Source organism: Pongo abelii, chromosome 1, assembly GCF_028885655.2.
Source record: "Pongo abelii isolate AG06213 chromosome 1, NHGRI_mPonAbe1-v2.0_pri, whole genome shotgun sequence".
Classification (NCBI taxonomy): domain Eukaryota; kingdom Metazoa; phylum Chordata; class Mammalia; order Primates; family Hominidae; genus Pongo; species Pongo abelii.
The window spans coordinates 64758263-64783913 of NC_071985.2; the positions used below are offsets into that span (position 1 = coordinate 64758263).

Below are 25651 nucleotides of genomic sequence, written 5' to 3' on the forward strand. Positions count from 1 at the left end.
ATAACTCTCTTAATAAATTTACCCAGCAAAAAAATTTTTAAAAATTAAAAATAAAAAGAAATTTACCCAGCACAAATTATCATACAGGGACAGAATAAGCATATGCATAAGGATGGTCATCACAGCATTATTTGTAGTAGCAAAAAATCCATAAAAGTCTATGTCAATAGAAAAATGGCTAATTAGGAAATGTCCATAGTATAGAATACTACGTAGCTATAAACACTGACACAGAACTCAATATATGTACACAACACACATTAAGTAAAAAAAAAAGCAAGTTGTAGAGCAAAATGTGTAATTTCATCCTATTTAAGCAATTAAAAAAGAAATCTAAACAACCTAAACACATGTCATTCTGAGTTCTGTTCACTATGTTTTTTTGTGTTTTTTTGAGACAGAGTCTCATTCTGTTGCCCAGACTGGAGTGCAGTGGCACAATCTCGGCTCACTGCAACTCCCGTCTCGTGGGTTCAAGCGATTCTCCTGCCTCAGACTCCCAAGTAGCTGGGACTACAGGTGAGTGCCACTATGCTCGCCTGATTTTTTGTATTTTTAGTAGAGATGGGGTTTCACTGTGTTAGCCAGGATGGTCTCAATCTCCTGACCTCATGATCCGCCCGCCTCAGCCTCCCAAACTGCTGGGATTACAGGCATGAGCTGTTCAGTATGTTTTAGCCACATCTGCCATCTTTCTCTTCATCAGTCTTGCAAAGATCATTCTCATTTTAGAGTCCTTCCACTAGCTTGTCCTTCTGCTTGGAAAGGAATGATTTCTTCCCCCCAAGATTTTCCCATAGCTAGCTCCCTCATGCATTCTAAAGAAATTCTAACCTTGTAATTCTTTATCTCATGTTCTCTCTTTTCTTAACCATAGCACTTTTATAGCCTCTAAGATTTTTAAGAGTAGTTATATCTTATTTACCACAATATCCCCAATACCTTGCACTGTACCTGGCACACAGTAGTCATTCAATAAATATTTGCTTAAGAACTCATCAATGGTGATGAATAAATAAAAACAGGAGTTCAAATTAGGCAACCTCAACATTTCACATTTTCACGCCTAAAAAAAAAACCAAAAACCCCTCAACATGGGAGTCCAGATATTCTTCACAGTCACCTTGGTTTATTGCTTCAACTGTGCTTGGAACCCCCACCCTAGCCAGCAGCTCAGAGTCAGCCCCCTGCTACCTCCTCACAGCACCCTCTAACAGCCCCAAGGCTCCTGCCACCACTTCAGTGCTACCTCTTAGCCACCTCCCATGATGACAGCAGCCCCTACCACCATGACCATCAACTGCCAGATTCATCTCGAGTTTTGTCTCCACATCTACCTATTCATGTCTTACTTTGTCCACAATGATATGGCTTTGCCATGACATTTCTTCACCAATGTCATGAGGAGAGAAAATACAATGAGAAAGTGACAGAGCTGTACAACCAACAGAGAGGCCTAATATTCCTTCGGGATATCAAGAAACCAGACCATAATGAATGGGAGGGCAGGTTGAAGACAATGGAGCATGTATTATACTTGGAAAAAAGCATGAATCAGTCACTACTGAAAATGCATGAACTGGCCATTGACAAAACCACACACACTGTGTGACTTCATTGAGATGCATTACCTGAATGAGCAGGTGAAATCTATCAAAGAACTGGGTGACCATGTTCAACTTGTCCAAGATTGGCGGGGAGGTGGGTCTGAATCTAGCATGGCAGAGTAACTCTTTGACAAGTACACCCTGGAAGACAGTAATGATGTAAAGACAATACTGCTTTCCTCTTGTTCCCAAACAGATAGCTGTAATTTCACAACCAAGACATATGTAGCCTCGTCCATAAGCCACGTTCCCACAACAATAGAGGGCCACATATCTCCCAAGATGGCTTCCCTCATCTTAATCTAAATCTTTCAGGATACATATCTTCCCTATAAACTAGCCCGGAAACTGAGTTATGTTGAAGCTCACCTTAACAATGTCAATTACCAGCTTATCTTCACAGGTAGAAGACAAGGATAAAAACCAGAAATCATCCTTGGCCTACCCTGAGATGAATTCGTAATTGACTTTTTCCTCTACTCCCTCTTTTCATATGTAAAATATAGATTTACTGAGGCTAACCAGAGCCTCATAAGAATGTAACCATTTGCCTCACTGCCTACCCTCCCTCCTTTATTCCTCCTGCTTGCTTTTTCCCCTTTAAATAATCAAGTTCCCCCAACCCCCTTTGGAAAAAGCACAGGTCACTGATGCTCCTGTGACTGTTTTTTTTTCCAGGGTACATCCTCAACTTTGGTTAAATAAATCTCTAATGACAGAGACCTGCCTTAAGTCACTTTTTGGTTAACAACGATGAGCGAATCCTTAGGCTCACTTCCCCATAGCCAATGGGGGTGACTTCCCTGGTAACCAGGGCAAGGCATGCATGTTTGGTTATCCTAACTGTTCTGTAAGTCGTACCAAAATACCCACTTAAATTCTTTCATTTGTACCATCACTTCAAATAAAGAACTTTGGCACAAAAAAAACCCCAAGCCAAAACATGGGAAAGGGTAAGAGAAAAGAAAGATTTAACAGTTAGTTTATTTTCTATATGAAGAGAAAATATTTTCCACATTTTGCATGGTCAGGTTATTTCTTAGCAAAGAAATCTATCCTTCAAATGACAAAACTGGAAATTTAAATATAACAATAGACAGTAAGAGACTTACCTCTCTGGTGCTATGTGTTTACATTTCAAGGAGGATGAAACCTCAGACTATGGAGACATTCCAGGGGCTGTAAATTCCGAAACTAATCTGATCTCCCTCCTCACCCCAAACATTGATTTATATTCCAAAGATAAAGAACCTAGGTTCCTCCTCCACCTTCTGCTCTAAGGATTAAGATTTATATTAGGAAGCAAAGGTCTATCTCCCTCTCTCAGGAGCAGGGGTTGAACAACATATATACAAGTTTCCAGATTAATATTTTCTGGTTCCTCACATATCAAACGAATATCCCGTTCTCATCACATTGTCCTGGGGAAGAACTAGAGCAGAGGAGAACTGGTGCAGTTATTGCTGTAATAATTACTCTGTCCCTGCTCCAGAAATTGTATGTCTACTAGAAACTAAAATTTTAAATCCCCAACTAGAAACTAAAATTTTCATTCTACATTTTTCCATTAAAAACATATACCTGGCCGGGCACGGTGGCTCACGTCTGTAATCTTAGCACTTTGAGAGGCTGAGGCAGGCGGATCATGAGGTCAAGAGATCAAGATCATCCTGACCAACATGGTGAAACGCTGTCTCTACTAAAAATAAAAAAATTAGCTGGGCGTGGTGGTGCACACTTGTAGTCCAAGCTACTTGGGAGGCTAAGGCAGGAGAATCACTTGAACCCGGGAGGCAGAGGTTGCAGTGGGCCGAGATCGTGCCATTGCACTCCAGGCCACTGCACTCCAGCCTGGCGACAGAGCGAGACTCCATCTCAAAAAAAAAAAAAAAAAAAAATTAAGTAACGTGTTTGAACTATTGGAAAATCTGCATTTGTATACTAGTTCAATTATATTACAGGTTAATATTCTGAAGACTAGTCTAAGGACGTACCTGCCAGTAATCATAACATTATTTCCACATAAATACTTACTTTGTATTACTTGGCAAACAAAGTATACTTATGCAGAGGTTCCCTAAAACACCATTTCTATCCCACTCTTAAGCTACAATCCTTAAGTTAGTTGAGGGAATAAAAATACTGCAGTCTGGCCGGGCGCAGTGGCTCATGCCTGTAATCCCAAGTACTTTGGGAGGCCGAGGCAGGCGGATCACGAGGTCAGGAGATTGAGACCATCCTGGCTAACACGGTGAAACCCAGTCTCTACTAAAAACAAAAAAATGAGCCGGCGAGGTGGCGGGCACCTGTAGTCCCAGCTACTCGGGAGGCTGAAGCAGGAGAATGGTGTGAACCCGGGAGGCGGAGCTTGCAGTGAGCTGAGATCACGCCACTGCACTCCAGCCTGGGCGACAGAGCAAGACTCCATCTCAAAAAAAAAAGAAAAAATACTGCAGTCTACAGCAGTTAGACGTAGCAAAGAATAAGGTTCATGTGAAAAAAACTGAGGATAATACTAATTGAGGTTCCCATTCAATTCTTTGAGATCCCAAGGCTCTCAAATAATCCTCTGACTGGGCCATACATTTGTTCCCAAGACCATTCAAGTAAAAACGGATCCATTAAACCATAAATTCCCCCAGAGTAAAGGCAGAGAACTATTTTAGGGATCCCTTTATGTTATAAAACAACAAATGAGACAGTCAGAAAGCACAGTAAATGATCTTTGGAACTGGATCAGCTTGGATTTGCATCCTTGCTCTACCAGTCACTAGCTGTGGATTCATAGGCAAATTTCTCAACCTCTTAAAGCTTTTTTTTTTAATCTGCTTTTTTTTTTTTTTAATCTGCAAAGTGATAAAAATTTTCAGGTTCACTAGCAAAACTGAATGAGATATTCATATGAAGTACCTGGCATATTCCATACATGACAGTCATAAACCAGGTGATATCATCTTCTCTATTATTTCAATTTGAAGAAGCATTTCTATTTCCTAGTCCCCTAACATGTAAAAGACCAGGGAGAAAATTATTTAGCTACCCCCAACTTACCGAGAATTTTACATTAATACTCTGTCGGAAGAATAAGTTATTTTAGAGAAGAAAATACTGAAAGTACTAAAATCTTTGGTTAATGTGCCTCATAAGTAGAAAATCAATGGCTGATTCAAGACTACTCATTTAAGGCTTATTCTATAACGAACAAAATTTGCCAGAAAGGGCAGATTTCTTTATTAGTTGTCAACTGTTAGTAATCTGTATGTGGCTAAATATTCGGTTCCTGGAAGCTTAAGGGAAAAAGAAATATACTGAACAGAGATATTTCTGGCTTAAATTTCATTAGAAATTAGCAAATTATTTATAAAATGTTTCTTGGATTACCCTCCTCCCTAGCTCCAAACACATACCCAATCTTTGAGAGGATTAAGATATTATAGACTAGGCACACTAATGTCTGATGATTAAGAGTATAGGGCTAAAGTATACAGAAAATACATGGCCTTTACTCTTTGGTCAGACTCTCAATAAACCAAAGTCTCAAGTGAGACCCTAGCATGTGCTAGATCACTGTGAACTCATACCTCAACTCTTAGATAAATAGCCTCAAATGTGTATTTTCTGTATGTCTTTTTTGTTTTTTTTTTTTAAGACAGGGTCTCACTCTTATCACCCTGGCTGAAGTGCAGTGATGCAATCATGGCTCACCACAGCCTTGACCTCCTGGGCTCAGGCAATCCTCCCGTCTCAGCCTCCCAAGTAGCTGAGACTACAGGCATGCACCACCATGCCAAGTTGTTTTTTGTGTGTATTTTTTGTAGAGATGGGGTTTCACCATGTTGCCCAGACTAGTTTCGAACTCCTGGGCTTAAGCAATCTGCCAGCCTTGGCCTTGCAAAGTGCTGGGATTACAGGCATGAGCCACTCACCCAGCCAAATGTATATTTTCAATAGTATAGGTGAAAGAGGAATTCATAATAAATAGCAGATTAACAGGCAAAAGAGCTTACACTGTGTTGTAAAATTTTAGGAGCCTGAATTGTACTCTTACCAGAGTAGTTATGAGGGAGAAGGCAGCAATAAGGGAGCTTCCAGATTGGATAGAACATTTTTCTCAAAAAAGGAACTTTAAATATAACATTTTGAGCAAAACTGTCAAGAGTTCTGCACCTAAAAATGTTTACCAGCTGCTTTAATCGTAAAAATTTTCTGGTCTATAGAGAGTACCTGAAATAAAGCTATAGTTTAATATGAGTGAGCTATAAATTATACTCCCCAAAAGGAGAAAGAGTTTAGGTAAACTGAGTTACTCAGAAATGTCCATTTACATTTTGAACAATGATTGCTGTATTAGTTTTCTATGGCTACTGTAACATTATCACAAATTTGAAGGCTTATAACAAGAGTAATTTATTCTCTCACAGTTCTGAAGTCCAGAAGTCCTAATTCAATATCACTGGGCCAAAATCAAAGTACTGGCAGGATTGCACTTGGCTTCCAGAGGCCCTAGGGGAGAATCTGTTCCTTACCTCTTTGAGGTTGGGGCAAATGCCAGTATGCCTTGGCTTGTGACCATATCACTCCAATCTGCCTCTGTGGTCACACTGCTTCATGCTCTTCTGTGGCTGTAATCTCTCTCTGCCCCTTCTCTTATAAAGTTACATGTGGTAACATTTAACGCCTACCTGGATAATCCAGGACAATCTCATCTCAATACCATTAACTTAATTACACATACAAAGACCCTTTTTCGAAGTAAATTAACATTTACAGGTTCCAGAGACCAGAATGTAGATATCTTTTGGGGGACATTTTTCAGCCTACCACACTGACCAAAGGTTAAGAGTGACTATAACCCGCCAATGAATATAACCAACTACCCACAGACAACACTTAAGTCTTTATCCTGCATACATACTGTTTCCTTAATTTGTTTTTAAACAAATGTGAAATACATTTCAGAAAATGTAACCACTTTACGGGAGGCTGAGGCAGGAGAATCGCTTGAACCTGGGAGGCAGAGGTTGCAGTGAGCCGAGATCACACCATTGCACTCCAGCGTGGGCAACAGGGCAAGACTCCGTCTCAAAAAAAAAAAAAAAGGCCGGGCTCTGTGGCTCATGCCTGTAATCCCAGCACTTTGGAAGGCCAAGGCGGGCGAATCATGAGGTCAAGAGCTCAAGACCATCCTGGCCAACACGGTAAAACCCCATCTGTATTAAAAATACAAAAATTAGCTGGGCGTGGTGGCAGGCGCCTGTAGTCCCAGCTACTGGAGCAGCTGAGGTAGGAGAATCGCTTGAACCCGGGAGGCAGAGGTTGCCGAGAGCCGAGATTGTACCACTGCACTCCAGCCTGCGCGACAGAGCAAGACTCCGTCTCAAAAAAAAAAAAAAAAAAAAAAAAGGATACTTTTAAATTACTTAATTATTCCATTTCCCTACAAAGCATTTTTTTCATTTGTTTGACATACACTTCCCTAAGCACTATGAAACAAAGAAAAACTAAGATGCCTTCTCTCTCTTTTAATGAGATATCTTTTTCTCTCATAGTTACTGCCCCTTCTGAACACAGTAAAATAAAGGTTACATCAAATTAACTCTCTCAATCTTTAGCATTTTTCTTTTCCTTTTATGTTATATTACACAACATGTAAATGAGCAAATAATTTCTTTCTTAATCAAAGCAATGCTTGCTTACAGGATACAGGTGTTATATTTTAGAAATTTACTCAAGACTAGGCAAACCAGGGAGCAATAATAAATTCTGAGTAAGCAATCCAACTGCCATCGTAACACTGCCTGCGGTAACACCTCATAAAAACCACTTTCCGCAGTTCAATCTAAAACTACAGCTGTAAGACACACACTAATTTCTGTAAGCTTCTAAAGACACAAAGTGTTCTTTATTGAAAAGCTTGTCACTCTACTAAACATCTGGAATACTCATCTAAATTACTCTTGGTAACCTAATAGCTTCTTTATTTAAAGAGGCAATACCAATTCCTAATTTGATTGTATCTTTTCCACAATATGGAACATACAATAGAAAGCACTTAAAGGTAATTTGCCAAATCTCCATTATCCGGTCTTAAGTTTTTGAATACTAGTAATAAACTTAACATTTCTAGACTCTCTATAACTAAGTTGTGTTACAAGGAAAAGAAATGTTTTTGAGATTTTTAAAGCTTCCCTTAAAATGCAGATCTAGATAATTTAGTGTGATCTGTGCTTCCTAACACATTTCTCCCATCAGCCATCAATCACTATCTCATCTCCTCTAACACTACTACTACCCCTGCCCCCACCACAGACATAGATACTTTAATAGCCCAATTTAATCTGTTTTTAAGGTTTCAAGATACACCTATCAAGGTCTAATATGAGTCAACACTAATTATAACAGCAGCAGCCTTATTTTCTTTCTGTCCCTTTGCCTACCCATATTAGAAGCTAACAGATCCATAATGAAAACCAGTTGAGTTCAACAACTTAGGAAACATTTATTGAGCCATCACGTGATAGAAAATGAGACCCTCTAACAATGTATTGGCTACTGAGGCAGACAATCCTTGAACATGTTTTCAATATGATTTGATAAATGCTAAGAAAGCATAAATAAGCAGTCAAATGGGAGAGCAGAAATCAGAAAATGTTTCCTGGAGAAAGAGACTCATTCCTGGAGGAATTTAAGGTGAAGTGAAAGTTAACCAAGCGAGGAAAGAAAGCAGTCCTGAAGGACCAACATAATAAGGAAAGGTACACTCGGCATGGCATGTCTGGGAAACTCCAAGTAGTTCACTAATAAATGAGTGGAAAAGAAGGTAGGGAGTACAGCCTCAGCACAGGGTGAGGCTGAAGAATTTAAATGTGAACTAGATCAGTGAGGCCTAGTATGCAATACAAAGGTGTCAAGAAAGATCCACAGTGCAATGACGAAGAGATCACCTTTGGCAACACTAAAGGATGGATCTGAGAAAATCAAGAATCCTAATCTGTGTAATAATCTGAAGAAGAGATGAGAAAGGCCTACAGTAGAGCTGTTAATAAGAATAAATTAGAAAAGGCAGAGCTCAAAAATAACAATACATGGGATATAGGAAATGAGAAAGGAAGGAAAGAAAAGGACTCCTAAGCTTGTGGCTGTGTAGATGTTGATACTAAAAAAAAAAGAGATAGTAAAGCAGAAAGTAGTATTTTTATCACTTCTATTCAACATACTAGTGGAAGTTCTTGCCAGAGCAAGTAGGGAAAAAAAAAGGAAACAGAAATAAAAGGCATCCAAATTGTAAAGGAAGTAAAATAATATTTTTGTAGATGACATCGTGTCCAGAGTTTATTCCTTCCAAGGGTTTCTTGCTCTCGCTGACTTCAAGAACGAAGCCGCAGAACTTCACCGTTGAGTGTCACAGCTCTTAAAGATGGTGTGTCTGGAGTTTATTCCTTCAGAGGTGTCTAGGAGTTTCTTCCTTCCAGTGAGTTAGTGGTCTCGCTGACTTCAGGAGTGAAGCTGTGGACCTTCACAGTGAGTGTTACAGCTCTTAAAGGTGGCGCATCTGGAGTTGTTTGGCCCTCCCAGTGGGTTCATGGTCTGGCTGACTTCAGGAATGAAGCCACGGACCCTGACGGTGAGTGTTACAGCTCATAAAGGTAGTAGTGCTGACCCAAAGAGTGAGCAGCAGCAAGATTTATTGTGAGGGGCAAAACAACAAAGCTACCACAGCACGGAAGCGGACCAGAGCAGGTTGCCACTGGAGGCTCCAGTGGCCAGCCTTTATTCCCTTATTTGGCCCTGCCCACATCCTGCTGATTGGTCCATTTTACAGAGAGCTGATTGGTCCATTTTTTCAGAGTACTGACTGGTGCATTTACAATCCTTTAGCTAGACACAGAGCACTGATTGGTGCATTTTTTAGAGTGCTGACTGGCACATTTACAATCCTTTAGCTAGACACAGAGGGCTGATTGGTGCGTTTTTACAGAGTACTGATTGGGGCATTTTACAATCCTTTAGCTAGACAGAAAAGTTCTCCAAGTTCCCACCCGACCCAGAAGTCCAGCTGGCTTCATCTCTCAACATGATCTTATATGCAGAAAGCCCTAAAGACTCCACACATACACACAAAACTGTAAAAAGCTGAATAAATGAATTCAGCAAAGTTGCAAGAAAAAAAACAATCAGTTTCATTCATATACACTAACAATGAACAACCTGAAAAGGAAATTTAAAAAAATTCCATATACAATAACATAAAATAATAATGCTTAGGAATAAACTTAGCCAAGGAGGCACAAGACTTGTATACTGAAAATTACAAAACATTCTGAAAGGCATTACAGACATAAATAAATGGAAAGACATCCCATGTTCATGGATTTGAAGACAAAATATTGTTAAGATAACAATAAAGATGCTTGTTGACCTACATAGGGTTACATCCCAATAAACCTATCAAAAATTGAAAATATCTTAAGTCTAAAGTGAAACCATAGTAGTTGAAAATATAAGCTTAAAGTGTTTTCAACTTTCAATGTTTTCAATTTAAGATGGGTTATCCAGATGCAGCGCCATCACAAGTCAAGGAGCATGCTGAATGCATATTGCTTTTGTACCACTGTAAAGTTGAAAAATCGTAAGTCAAACCACTGTAAATTGGAGACCATCTAGACTATCCAAAGCATTACCAAAAAAATCGGAGTATGAAATCCTGCCAGTGTTGAAATAAAGTACCTATTCAGTAGGATTCTATGAAGAATAAACAACAGCTATTATTATTGTTGCACTAAGACTAGCTACCCTATCCTATCCAACCTGCATTCCTAAGAATAAAGTAGAAATTGAAGATTGTTCCTGAGGTAATAAACATTAATCATAACTTACTATATAGAAGCTAATTTATTTAGGGCTAGAATATGATATAAATTTAAGACAGATTAAAATATTCCATTTGTTAATTTTAAATGCCCTTCTGAATTAAGTCTCTAACTATGGCAGTGTGAATAATAGGTCCCCAAAGGTGTCCACGTCCTAATCCCCAGAATTTGTGCATGTTAACCTTACATGGCAAAATGGACTTTGCCAATACGATTAAATTACAGCTCTTAAGACGGGGAGATTACCCTGGATTATCCAGGTTTGGCACAATGTAATTGCAAAGGTCCTTAAGAGGCAGACAAAGCGATGTGATGTGAGAAGCAGAGTCAAAGAAGCTGTGATGAAGTAGGCCAGGATAGTAGTCCGGAGAGCAATCTAAGACACTGGGAAGCTGGCCTTAAGATGGAAGAAGGGGCTGCAAATTAGAATGCCGGTAACCTCCAGAAGTTAGAAAATGAAAGAAAATGAATTCTCCCCTAGAGATTCCAGAAACGTCACAGACCTTCCAACACCTTGATTTCAATCCCATAAGACTCATTTTGGACTTCTTACTGCCAGAACTGTAAAATAGTAAGTTTGTGCTGTTTCAAATCACTACACTTTGGTAATTTGTTACAGCAACTATATGAAACTTATACACCAGTTGAACCCTAATTACCAGAAGATAGTAAGAGTGGGAGAAGGTGACAAAAAATGCGTACTTCAGGTTATTTGCTCAATAGTCTTATCTTCTGCCAAAATAAAACTAAATGCACTCACAGGAAAAGAGTCTTCCTCTAGAGAAGTAGTTCTCAAATCTGGCTATATATAAGGAATCATCTTTCATCTGGAGGGCTTTTAAACAATTCTGATACCAAGGTTGCATTTCAGACTCACTGAATCAGTAGCTTTTACCCCTCATCCACCCCCAGTTTAAAAGCCAGCCAAATGGTTTTTACGTGCAGCCAGTTTTGAGAATCACTATTCTACGTATTCTGTGTAAAAATTACTGTTTCAGTGACCTAAGAAATATCTGGCATTTTCAAATGGTACTTCCCCAAATAAAGACATTGCTCAGAATTCACTCATTTACGTACCAGTTTAGTGTATATTTTGCTAACTTTAACAATAAGAAGTTACCCTTGGCAAAAAGTTGCCCAGGACAAATTCCTAGAAGCGGAATTACTGGATCAAAGGGCAAGTACATTTTTTTATTCTGACAAATACTTCTAAATCATTATACCAATATACATGCCTACCAATTAGGGAAGAGCAACATTTTTTTAAAAAACCCTGCCCAATCTGATAAGTGGGAGGGAAATGATACTTCTTTGTTGTTTTAATTGGCAAGCCTCAATCATGAGTGAAACAGTATCTTTTCACAGCTTTATTGGCCTTTTTTTTTTTTGGTCTACCAATTATTTATATCCATTTCTGTTAGGTTTTTTTTTAAGTTAACTTGTAAGAACTCCTTCTTTTAAGGAAATTGACCTTTTGCCTGTCATGAGTGTTAATTTTCCCCAGTTTGCTGCTTTGTCTTTTGTCTTTGACTTCTTCAGTACACAACTTTTATCTTTTATATATTTTTAGTGTACTTTTCTTCTATGGCATCTTTGGAAGCCATACTCTAAAATTATAAAAAACAACCATCTATACTTTCTTGTAATTTTTTTTCACATGTAAAGAGGCCAGGATCTAGCTACTCCATTCCATGTAACAGGCAAGTTTCCCAACATCATTATTGTTTAGTTCTCTCTTCTCCACTGATAAGTTAGCATGCTATCTTCTAATTCATGACAAAGATGAGAAAAGAGAGAGAAATATGTGTATATGTGAATATATACACATATATTTTATGTGTATATAATATGCATGTGTGTCTATCTGAAAACTGTAAAACATGAGCTTAATACACTATAACTTCCTACACTGTCAACAATAAATGATTGCCTGATTCAGATATACAGAGTGTATAAATTCCTTAATAAGGTTACAAAATATGAACATGGCAATGAGAACACTATTCCCACAGCTGCCTTTGAAAAAGCAACACAACTGTCACAAAGCTACCTGCCTCTTTCTTCCTCAAAAGCAGTTAAAAGTTCTCCCTAGCAGTTTTCTTCCATGTTTGTACTCAGCCTTGTAAAATATTTGCTGCCACAAGGTGGAGATAACTTGATTACAGGAATACTGGTTACTGAAACAGGAGTAGGCACAAATTTTCTATTATACAAATACACTTGAATGGTAAAGAAGTACTGCTTCTAGATTCTTGGATGAACCACAAGGCTAGTCACTTATAGCTGAGGGTCCAGTTTCCTCATTTGTAAATTTAAACCTTTATGTTAATAGCATCAAGAGCTCTCTAAACTCTAATATTCTGTGGATCAAAGCATGCTAAATTAAATGTTTCTGACAGTACATCGCCTAAAAACAGTCTTGTTCTCCTGAGCTAAGAAAATACTCTACCTTTAGCAATTCCTTTCAACTTGAATACTTCAGCCAGCAACCAATTGTTTCCTCTAATCTTTTATCTTCTAAGTCAAAAAGAGGTATATTGAATATTAAAATTCACACATCTAGCCTCTCCCAAGTCATAGCTAATGATTCCTGCTGGCTTTTTTCCACCCTGTCTTAAAGAGAATAGCTAGTTCCATACTTCTCCACATCCACCTGCCATAACTGCATATGTATTTGAAACAATGAGCTAGCTATCGTTTTCCCCTATACTGTTGGTCTTGGTGCTAAAGGCTGCACATTTGGGGTTTTGTGATCTTGTGTGGTTTTTTTGTTTGGTTGGCTGGTTTCTGCCTGAGATCAGAACCTTTCATTTGTTTCCCCCTTTTTTTTTTCCATTTTAAGAGATAGGGTTTTGAGACCACCCTGGCTAACATGGTGAAACCCCATCTCTACTAAAAATACAAAAAATTAGCCGGGCGTGGTGGCAGGCTCCTGTAGTCCCAGCTACTCGGGAGGCTGAGGCAGAAGAATGGCGTGAACCCGGGAGGCAGAGCTTGCAGTGAGCCGAGATCGCGCCACTGCACTCCAGCCTGGGCGTCAGAGCGAGACTCCGTCTCAAAAAAAAAAAAAAAAAAAGAGAGAGATAGGGTCTCACTCCAGCACCCAGAGTGGAGTGCAGTGGCTCAGTGACTCACAGCTCACTGTAACCTCAAACTCCTAGGCTCAAGTGATCCTCCCATGTCAGCCTCCCAAGCAGCTAGGACTACAGACTCATGACCACACTCGGCAACTTTTTTAACTTTTCATAAAAATGGATCTCGCTATGTTGCCCAGGCTGGTATTGAACTCCTGGCCTCAACTGATCCTCCCACCTCAGCCTCCCAAAGCACTGGGATTACAGGTGTGGGCCACCTTGCCCAGCCTGTTTCCTCAATTCTTAACTGTCTGTCCCTCTGACAAGACATATTCCTTACACTGGTACTCATTCCTCCTGGTTCTCATCTGCCAGGCTAGATTTTTTCATCTTCTCTAAGGATGTTTCAATCTCTGCTTGCCAAAGGGTTTCCAGTCTACACATCCAATTTATTTAAATCTAGTGACCCATTAGTCAACTAAACCTCAGACTTTGGCATAACCCAGGCTCTCAGTCCTGAACACATACCAACTCTACACTAAATTCATCACATTCTTATAAAGGACTACCTTTAATTCTCCGAGTGCCCTCAGACCAAGAGAAACAAAGAATGTCAATAATTTCCTAAGCAGAACAGAAAAATTTTGAGTCCTTAAGTGAGCAAGGGAAACTACCAACTTCAGTTCATATCCCTACTCAGATAATAGGAACCTCTAAACAAGGGAGTATACTGATGTGGTGGCAGTATCCAGGTTACTACTGACTGTTGACTGCCACTCTATGCTGACATCACACATGACTGGCCCCAATAAATAAACCTGTAGACTTAATGACACAGATCAGTTATCTGTATCTTTGTGAGGGATATGTGAAACACAACTAAGGCATAAAGCAAAGCTAAAAGATTTACATAGATCTGAATTAAAGACAAACCAAAAAGAGAAGTCTAACTACTGACCCTTAGTCCAGGTCCTCATATGCCACGCATAAGTCAGCAGCTTCTGTAAAGTGGTATATTCCAAGATTGTTATCCTTTCCTGGGTAGAGAAACGTTCATCAAGTGCCAATGTTAGCTTTAGCAAGTGGCAACGCAAGAAGTCACAGTAACATTCCCTTGTGTCACTGGAAATATACTAACAAGTTCTATTTTTCTGGGAAGGCCACAGTCTGTTGGCAAATTAAATCTGTGGTCAGGTAGAGACCTAAGAAAATAATCAGATTCAGAAAGATAAGAGAGAAAAGTTGAAGGCTAATACCTCTACACTCTTCTAACAGGAACTGGAATAACCCATTCAAAAACCAGCTAAGGAATTCATTTCTAGAGATAAAAATATAATTTTCATATTCTTTGACCAAGTAATCCCAGTTGTGGAAAATAATGCTATTAACATGCTTAATGGTCTCATAGTAAATGTCAGAGGCAAGACTCAAACCCAGGTCTGAGTGAGAAGGCCATGCTCTTAGCCCCCAACCAAACATATTATTATTACTACTGCTACTACAACAATAATGCCATCAACATGAAGATGTCTGCTGCAACCAGGACACTTTTCCAATAGTTAAATATAACAATTAATCCCATATATAATGACTGGAAGTACTTGTAAGGTAATGTGATTAGAGATAACACCAATTTGCATCTGCGCTACAAGGACAGCTACGTAAAAGTTATGTTCTAGAAGGTGATATGGACTCGGTACTTTTTTCCCTCAGTATTTCAACTCCCACTATTATTGTTACCATATTACAATAAGGCACAGATTTTTAGCAGTTTTAAGGCAAAAACAGCCAAGAACAGATAAGCAAAGAAATGTGTTTCCTGTGTCCCCCATCACATAGGTAGATTTTCTTTTGCAGAAAAAGAAAAAGAAAAACTATTATGGAGTTTTTTTTTTATCCAGACTGGGATTCAGGAGACTTCTATTCTCATTTTTCGTTCTTGAAACAATTCCAAAAGGTAGACTAACTTAATCTCTCTCCTCTTCTGGCCTTGTCGCCAGATTTCTGCAACTTGCAACAAAAAAGCTTAATCCTGGCAGAAGTAGCTCCAGAGGTTTCAAAGGCTGAAAGAAAGCCAGGGACCAGGAAGAGGAAGCTAGAACAAGAAACCAGAAACTAGTAGAAGTTTTATAGCTCTGATAAATCTAAAATTAGCACAATATTTAGGTTCGCAAAAGCAGCAAAAGTACGGCACACTTCATATATACGGGAAATCAACATAACTTTAACCAAGTCATATACAGACCTAAACCTCTTTATCTATAAAATGAGCATGTTTTAGGTGATATCTAAAAAAATCTATTGCTCTGGAAATACTGCAAAGAGCTCCAAACAATAAAAATACATATACCGAAATGCCCATTAGGGCAAAGCTACTTATAAGCAACTAGACTTTGATAATCTTAATGTGAGTTCTTCAAATAATCAATATTAAAAAGAGAAAACCATAACACAATAAAGAAAAACGTAAGTAAAGTAGCAAAATCCATTCTCTCAAAAGCAAAACTCATTCCACATTAGTGAACAATAAAGAGGAAGGAAAACTAACATTAATTCAAGACAACAGATACTGTTTCAAATACTTTTTACAGTTTTCCCTCTACCTCTACTTTTAACAAAATTCCTGTTAAGTCCATGGTTTTTAACTTTTCTGGGTCTACATTCTCCTTAAGAATCTGATGAAAGTAAGGAACTCCCACCTCTGGGAGAAAAAAAGACATACAAAAGCACATGCACACAAAATTACAGAATACGGTCCTCCCTGAGTATCCGTGGGGTTCTGAAGATACCCCGCACACCACAGACACCAAAAGCCACAGATATTCAAATCCCTTACATAAAATGGGGTAATATTTGCATAACCTACACACATCCTCTCATATTCTTTAAATCATCTCTAGATTACCTATACTACCTAATACAATATAAATGCTATGTAACTAGTTGCTAAACTGCACCTTTAAAATTTGTATCACTATTATTATCTGAGATGGGGTATCACTCTGTCACCAATGCTGGAATGCAGAGGCGTAATCAAGGCTCACTGCAGCCTCAACCTTCCCAGGCTCCGGTGATGCTCCCACCTCATCCTCCTGAGTAGCCGAGACTACAGGTGTGCACCACCAAGCCCGGCTAACTTCCTTGTATTTTTTGTAGAGACAGGGTCTCACCATGTTGCCAAGCCTGGTCTCAAACATCTGGGCTCAAGTGATCCATCCATCTAAGTGCTGGGATTATAGGCATGAGCTACCTTGCCTGGCCAAAAATTTGTATTATTTTTGAACTGTTTTACTGTTATTTTTGTTTTGTTTTTTTTTTCCCTTGAGAGTATTTTTCCACCTGCAGTTTGCTGAATCCAAGGATACGAAACCATGGATACAGACGGATGACTGTATTCGTGGATCCTTAGAGATTCCTGGACTGAAGGTCAAGAACATATGCTCTGCACTACCTAAAAGAGAATTCTCAAGCCTAAATGGGGAAACGGGCTATCTTCTTTCATTCCTTGTTTTCTTCAGCTCTACTGCACAACAAGCTACTGCCATCAAAGACGGCTACAGATTCATTCTTGGAAAGGTAAACTTACGGGGACAACAGGTACTGCTTTACTTCCATCCCACCGTCACATGAATAATGGACGTCCTTATCATCAACATAAATACAAATCTTAAAAAAAACTTATAAACGAACCACAAGGAAATGATTAAATATACTATGGTTCATACACCTGAAATATTAATCATTAAAAATGTTAACAAACTAGCTATGGCACAGAAAATGTTAATTATATTTAGAATTTATTTATTTATTTATTTACTTATTTATTTATCCTTTGAGACAGGGTTGCCCAGGCTAGAGTGAAACAGTGTGATCATGGCTGACTGCAGCCTCGAACTCCTGGGTTCAAGCAATCCTCCCACGTCAGCCTGCCTAGTAACTGGGACTACAGGTGTGCACCACCACACTCAGCTAATTTTATTTTTCTTTTTTATAGAGAAAGGGTTTCATTATGTTGCCCACGCTGGTCTTGAACTCCTAGTCTCAAGTGATCCTCCTGCTTCTGCCTCCCAAAGTACTGGATTACAGGAATGAGCCACCGCACCTAGCCCAGATTTTAAAACACACATAAATTTAGATTTACATATAATATACAGTTAAAACTATGTTTTAAACAAAATCAAACCAAAATCTAAAATTTATTTCCAAAGGGAAATAGAGCAAAATATAAGACTGATTAAGTACCAAAAGCATTTTTTCCTACTTCTTCAATTTCCTAAATTAAAAAAATAAATTTTAAAAATGAATAAAGCAACAACTGAATACTATTTTATTCAAAGACATTTTAAGTAATAATTTATGAATTTCCCTCCATTCTTAGCTCTTAAACTACCTCCAAAAGGACTAAGCAACATATTGAACATAGGGATTAAAAATAAAAACAATCCATTTAAGAAATGGATGATAGGCCAGGTGCAGTGGATCACACCTGTAATCCCAGCACTTCGGGAGGCCAAGGAAGGAGGATCACTTGAGGCCAGGAGTTTGAGACCAGCCTGGGCAACATAGCTAAACCCTGTCTCTACAAAAATAAAAAAATAATAATAAAATAAATTAGCCAGGTGTGATGGTGGACGCCTATAGTTCCACCTACTCAGGAAGCTAAGTTTGGAGGATCCCCTGAGCCCAGGAGTTCAAGGCTGCAGTGAGCTATGATCACGCCACTGCACTCCAGTCTGGGCAACAGAGGGAGGCCCTGTCTCTAAAAAAATGAGAAAAAAAAAAAAAAAGAACGATGGATAATTTATCGTGTAAAATTTTTTTTCACTGGCAAACCAATATTGTCTTAATTTTCCTAAATCAATTATTCCAAAGATTACCCAAAAGCTTTCAAAACAAATTAAACTGACATTAATAATGTTATCTACACTATACACAACTGTAATATTATCTTTTCAAGTAATGGAGAACTCTTCAAGTAATGGAGAACTCCTGAAAAAAATATTTCAGAAGACTAACAAATCTTCAAAGAGCAACCCAAACTGATAAATGGGACCTACATTTCAATGCAACTGTAACAATTCTAATAACATCAGGAATAAAGAAATTTAGACTTACTATTCTAGATAGTACTTTAATATTTGAGAGCCTTTAAAAACATACAATTATTTGAGGAAATGTTACTAGAGGATAGCACCCCACAGCTATCTACATAAAGAAAAAAAGCACTTTTGCACTAATTCAAAGAGCCCTGTTTTCTTCACAAATATGCTAACTAAAAATTTTAAGATCAAGGACAAAAGGATAGGTTCATTAAAACTAAACAACAGATATAACTTCCAATCTTACCAAGTATATTTTTTAAAGCAGAGATTTTCTGAATCTGAGATAACTCTCATATAAAACGAAACTACAGGCCGGGCACGGCGGCTCACACCTAGTAATCCCAGACTTTGGAAGGCCGAGGCAGATGGATCACTTGAGATCAGGAGTTCGAGTTCGAGACCAGCCTTGCCAACATGGTGAAACCTCAACTCTACTCAAAACACAAAAATTAGCTGGGCGTGGTGGCGCTCGCCTGTAATCCCAGCTACTCAGGAGGCAGGAGAATCGCTTGAACCCGGGAGGCGGAGGCTGCAGTGAGCTGAGATCGCACCACTGTACTCCAGCCTGGGGAACAAAGTGAGACTCCATTTAAATTTAACAACAACAACAAACAAACAAAAAAACTACAACAGTAATTTCTAGCCAAAATAAACGATACAGGTTTAGCACCCCAATAAGAAAATCTAAAACTTTTTGGACATGGACATGATGCTCAAAAAAGTCATGCTAAAAAGAAATGCTCATTGGAACATTTCTGATTTCAGATTTTTGAATTAGGGATGCTCAACTGGTAAGTATAATGCAGATATTACAAAATCCGGAAAAATAAATCTGAAATCCAAAATACTTCTGGTCCTAAGGATTTTGGTTAAGGGATACTCGATCTGTAGAGCATGCTTTCCCTACTCCCTAAGGCCCTTGTCATTTAAACAATCTGCAAAGTGATAGTTTTGTTCCTACATGTGTAATGAAACTTTTGGGGTGTTCTCTCAAGATACAATCAACGCATGTAACCCTGGTGAAAAGAAACAGCCGGTGCATTGGCTCATGCCTGTAATCCTAGCACTCTGGAAGGCCGAGGCAGGCGGACTGCTTGTGCTCAGGAGTTCCAGACCAGCCTGGGCAACATGGAGAAACCTTGTCTCTACCAAAAATAGAAAAAAATTGCCGGGCGTGGCGGCGCCCGCCTGTGGTCCCAGCTACTCAGGAGACTGAGGTGGGAAGATTGCTTGACCTCGGCAGGCGGAGGTTGCAGTGAGCTGAGATCGCGCCACTGCACTCCAACCCCGGCGAAAGAGACCCTGTCTTAAAATAAAAAAATAATAATAAAAAATTTTTTAAAAACCCACAAAGAAAGAGAGATTAAAAAGAAATTGACGCGACATGTCAATCTTGAAAGACAATTATTTAGGAATTCAGGCCCCGCCTCTAGGGGCGTGGCCTCGGGGGGTCCTGGCGGCCGCCATTTCAGAGCTGAGGAACCCGTTCTCAGAAAGGGCACTCGTAATGGAGAAGAGCAGGCGTTCGGCCGGCCCGGAGGGGCCAGAGACCCAGATGGGAGAAGAAGGCCTGCTTGCCAGCATTGCAAGGCCCAGCTATCACCAGATGTGCCCCAGGACACAGAGCACAGTGTCCAGCTTTGACACGTCCTCTCCGGAGTCGCTTCTGATGCCAAAACACGGCTCTGCCACTTGCTGGTTATGTGAACAGTTCCTGAACTTAAGCCGCCATTTCCTTACCTGTAAACTGGGGGTTCGTTTTCCGCCATCAGATTAGCAAAAAAATGAATGATAATATCCAGTTTAGTCCAAGGCATATTGAAACCCGTTGCATGCCCTAGCAGCTCTACCAGGAGTGGATAATGAGTAAAACTTGGCATTACCTACAGACATTTTTAAAGTATATATCCTTTTTCCTGGCAGTTTCACTTCTAGACACTAGTTATAGAGAATAAGTACACATATACAGAAGTCATTTGTGAAGATGTTTAATGCCGTATTGTTTGCGTGCTAGAGAAACACTGGGGGGGAAATGTAGATTAACAGGAAACTGGTTAAGTGAACGCTGCTACATCCAATCTGGGTTATTAACATCCATCCAAGAATGAGCTAGATCTAGGTACTGACTTTTTTTTTTTAGATACAAGACATTAAGTTTAAAAAGCAGAACACTGCACATTATATAATCTTATTTATTAAAACACAGGCACACAAGACCTAATACTACTTAATGTCACGTGCACTATTCCTTTTAGATACTTATTGAGAGCCTATTACGTACCACACATTGTTTTGGATATTGGAAAATCAACAGTAATTAAAATCCCTGCCTTCTAGTAATGGGAGACCAAAAGAAAATGCAACTAATAAAATTCAGGCTGGATGTGGTGGCCAAAGCCTGTAATCCCAGCACTTTGAGAGGCCAAGGAGGGATGACTGCTTGAGACCAGGAGTCCAAGACCAGCCTGGGCAATATGAGACCCCAATCGCTACAAAAATAAAGAAAAAAGAAAGAAAGAAAATAAGAATATTAGTGCATGGTGGCACACTCCTATAATCTCAGCTACAAAGGTGGCTGAGGCGGGAGGATCACTTGAGCCCAAAGTTGGAGACTGCAGTGAGCTATGATTGCCTCACTGCACTCCAGCCTGGGCAACATAGCAAGATCCTGTCTCTTAAAAAAAAGAAAAAGAAAAAAAGGAAAATGAAGCAAAGTGAGAAAATAATGACAGGAATATATGGATCAACATAAAAATAAATGTAGGGGGAAAACTAGAACACATGGAATGCGGGGAGACTATGAAGGGGATTTTTTTATGGGAATAATAACAATAATACCTTCCTTAATAAAGGATTAAATGAGATAAAACCTGGAGAGTTCCTGGCGCAGAGCCTGGTGGTTGAGACTTCAGTGTCTAGAGCCTGACTTGCCTAGGTTCAAATGTGGACTATGTCATTTCCTGTGTCTTGGAGACCTCATTTAAACTTCTTAATTCCTCAGTTTCCTTGTCTATAGTGGAAATGTGATGTCATACCACCTCTTAGAGTTGTAAGGATTTAGTAAGTTTTAGATGTAAAGTATCTGTAACAGTGCCTGGCTCATATTAAGCATTGTAGCTGTAGTACAGCCATCTCTTATTATCACCATCATTACTTGAGGCAGAGCTTTGAAGCCACACTTGCTGACCCTCTGGTTGTTCCTTCCTTCAGCATCCCCAGCTGACATTTGCCCAGCACTTTACAGCTTAAAAATTCAAGGAGCCTATGCCTCATTCAAACTTTTCAGCTCACCTAAAACGATGGCCACCTCATTTTTTTAAAAAACTTACTGGGGTGAAATGAACCATTTTAAATTGAACATTTAGTGGCATTTAGTGCATTCACAGTCTTGTGCAGCCACTAACCCTAGTTCCAAAACATTTCCATTACTCCAAAGTAAAACTCCTTACCCATTAAGCAGTTTCATCCCCATCTCCCAAACCTCTGGCAACCACCAATCTATGGATTTTTCTATTCTGAATATTTCACAGAAATGGACTCATGTAATATGTGGCCTTTTGTGGCTGGCTTCATTCACTTGGCATATTTTCAAGGTTCATACACATTGTAACATGTGTCAGTACTTTATTCCTTTTTATGGCTGAATAATATTCCACTGTAAGTTTATACCACATTTTGTTTATCCATTCATCTGTTGACAGACATTTGGGCTGTTTCCATTTTTTGGGTATCATGAATAGCGGTGCTAGGAACCTGTGTGTTACATGCTAGATTGCCTGTCCCCTACTTTGGATACCTCTGGTTTGGTGGTAGGAGAGGTCAAGAGTGCTGCAGTTATTAGGAAAGGTCTCCGAAGAGGAATGGGAGGAAGGAATGAGTCTGAAATGGTCTGAAGGAAGAACAGATATTCCATGATGTCAGATCAAACAGAGGAGGAAAATAATGGGGGGGTGTCACAGGTGAGGGAAAAGGATTGGCAGGGAAGGCTAACACTGAAACTTTCCTGGGTAATAGAATGTTCCACTTCTTAATTTGAGAAGTGTTACATGGGTGCATGCATATATATATATGTAAAAACGTGTATGTAAAAGTCGTATTTGTATTTATACATATATATTTATAATATACATATTATATATACATGTTTATATATAATATGTATATACATATATACATAAAATGTGTGTATATATGTAAAAATTGGTGTGTATTTTTGTATACAGTTGTTATACCTCAATAAAAAATTCTGAAAGATGAAAAAAAAAGAATTATTTAAGGGGGGGAATGCTACACTATCAACCAGATTTGTGACAAGTAGGGTTATAGGACATCCACAACTCCTCCCACACCCCATTACCACCCTAAACACTTTTTTAAATATAGAAACTCAACAACTTGAAAACAGACACAAAACAATCCCCAGGATCCAGGCCAGGGACCAGTGGATCTCACTCTCACTTTTTTCTTCACATACACCCCTTACACTTACCATGTGCTTTACTCTTTACAAAGACGCTTTACGTACATTACCTCTTATATCTTTTCAAGTAATCTGTAAAGTCAGTGAGACTGGCATTTTTTATTTTTTTTAACAAAAGAAAACAGACCCAGAAAGGCCAAGAATCTTGCTAGTAGTGGAACCAGACCTAGAAACCAAGTCTCCTGCAATCAATTCTGCAACTCCCACTATACACAATACTACCTCTTCTGTAATACAGTAAAGCCTTCTAGAAAACATTTGGCTGGGTTCCAAGACAGCCGTCCCAGACTGAATAAGACTCTATATAGCAAACAGTGTAAATAGTGAGGGTTTAATGCAATTACCGGCATGGAGGCATACATCTTTTTTTTTAAGTGAAGAATTAGTTGGTTTTAAAGTAAATCAACACGGTGTGTGAATGGTGTGGGACACAAGCAGAACACTCTTCTAAAAAGAAGTCAAAATGAAGTACTGTCGATTTGCACATTTCGCAATAGCGAATAGAGGCAGTGGTCATCAATACAGGAAGGAGAAAAAAAGACAACAAAGAGTGGACAATTAAGAAACTACATAATGTTTTATTTTTGGGAACTGAAATGAGGAATTTCTCCCCATCCCACACCGAAATACCTTGAGATTGAGAACATTCGTTTATAAAATACTAAGAAGTAGGAGAGAATTTTATTCAGCCATCAAAAGGAATGCCTGTCAAAATTGCTGGCTCTGAAAGATAGCTGATCAGAAATCCAAAGCCCCATTTTTAGATCACCTATTGGTACTATGCAGTTTAAATTTACCGATTATTTTACCCTTTCAGTTTTTCTAACTGTAAAATCAAGTAACACTTTACCCAAACTATTTTCTAACGACCTTGGAAGGAAGAAATGATGTCTAAAAAGGTAATGATCAATATTTTATTTCCATCAGCCACTGAAAAAAGTATCTCTCAAGTATCTATGTGCACAGTACTAAGCTAAAAGTGCAAAGAAAGCAATGGTCTTTATAATCTAGATGAATAAAGCACAGAGAAATACAAAATAATAATTATGTGACAAAATTGAGACATCTCAGAAAAAGCTTTCACAGGAGTTGGGTTGAACACAGCAGTCAGAAAGAATGAAATTGGATTTAATCAGGATAGAAGATAAAAAGAGTAGTTATAAAGTTAGGTAAGCAGAGAAGAAGCAAGTTGGTTGCCGTCTTTTGGGCTCCCAAAACATAGCACTCATTTGCTATTGCACTGAAAACACTGTACAGTAGTTTATTTGTCATTGCCACTTACACTATAAATTCCTCAAGGACAAAGACCTTTTTTGATTCATTTTTCTATTCCTAATCCCTTGCACAGGGTCTAGCATACAGAAGATAAATACTTTTTGAAAGGCAACGTTAACACAGAATTCCCTATTTAAATTACTACATCTTAACCTACACTATTTGTCCAGATCATTTACTTATTGTCTCTCACTCCAAAACTACCCTCCCAGACTCTATGTTGTTATGGCTGAGACTGCAACTATATTTCACCAACTCCTTTGCCAGCTGGGATCTCATTAGGCTTTGCCAATAGCAGTAGTAAGTGAAGACTGGAAAACAGGAAGATGGGAGACGGGACATCTTTCCAGTTCCTGTCAGTAGCAAATGCAGCCCCTGACCCTGGCAGTTAGCAAATGGTTCCAGTCTCCAGGTTTTTGTGGTTCTCCCAGAACCAGCAATAACACATGCCTTTATAAGTACTAGCAGCAAGTACACAATGCTGACCTACTCAAAAGTCCAGCACCGGGTCCACAGAACCTCTTCTCTGAGCTCTTAGGTTCTGATTACTGTAATGTTCCCCCCTCCCCCGCTTTTTTTTTTTTTTTTACACTCATCTAACCAACTCCCTATATTAAATCCTTTCTGTTGAAATTCTTACTAAAGTCTCCGTTTTCTCTACTGTACCCTAGTACATTGTAAAACAATAATTCTAACTGCTCTCAGATATCTTGCTGCTTCACTGAAGGGGAAAGTAAACAAAATCTGGGTTATTTCATAAAAACTATTTTATAAAGGATAACGTGAAACCCTCTAAATTTGCTTCTGTTAAGCTGCAGCATAAAAATAATTTTTGTGATTTAAACTACTACACTGTTTAAATGAGAGAGAAAATGAGAAATAATTTTAAAAGTGCAAGTTATTCCAAACACACGCACTCACCTCCTTTAATGTAGCACATATCCTAGAAATAATGTGAAATGATAAAGTAAATGTTCTGCTATTCCCCAGTGGTCCCAGTTCTCACATCCTCTGATAGTGTGGCATAAGACCCCGATTTTTTTTTTTTTTTTTTTGAGGCAGAGTCTCGCTCCATCACCCAGGATGCAGTGCAGTGGCATGCACTGCAACCTCCACCTCCTGGGTTCAGGCAATTCTCCTGCCTCAGCCTCCTGAGTAGCTGGGATTACAGGCGCGCGCCACTACGCCTGGCTAATTTTTGTATTTTTAGTAGAGACGGGGTTTCACCAAGTTGGTCAGACTG

The 25651-nt window shown here is 39.0% G+C and overlaps 1 protein-coding gene across 2 annotated transcripts in view; it reads right to left on the bottom strand.

Annotated features, from left to right (window-relative positions):
• RNF2 (ring finger protein 2) overlaps window positions 1-25651 on the bottom strand; it is a 58175-nt gene that overhangs the window by 28807 nt on the left and 3717 nt on the right. The window contains exon 2 of one of the 2 annotated variants that reach the window (XM_009240017.4): window positions 1632-1748. The gene's annotated coding sequence lies outside the window, so the exon portion shown is untranslated. 2 annotated transcript variants of the gene reach the window in all.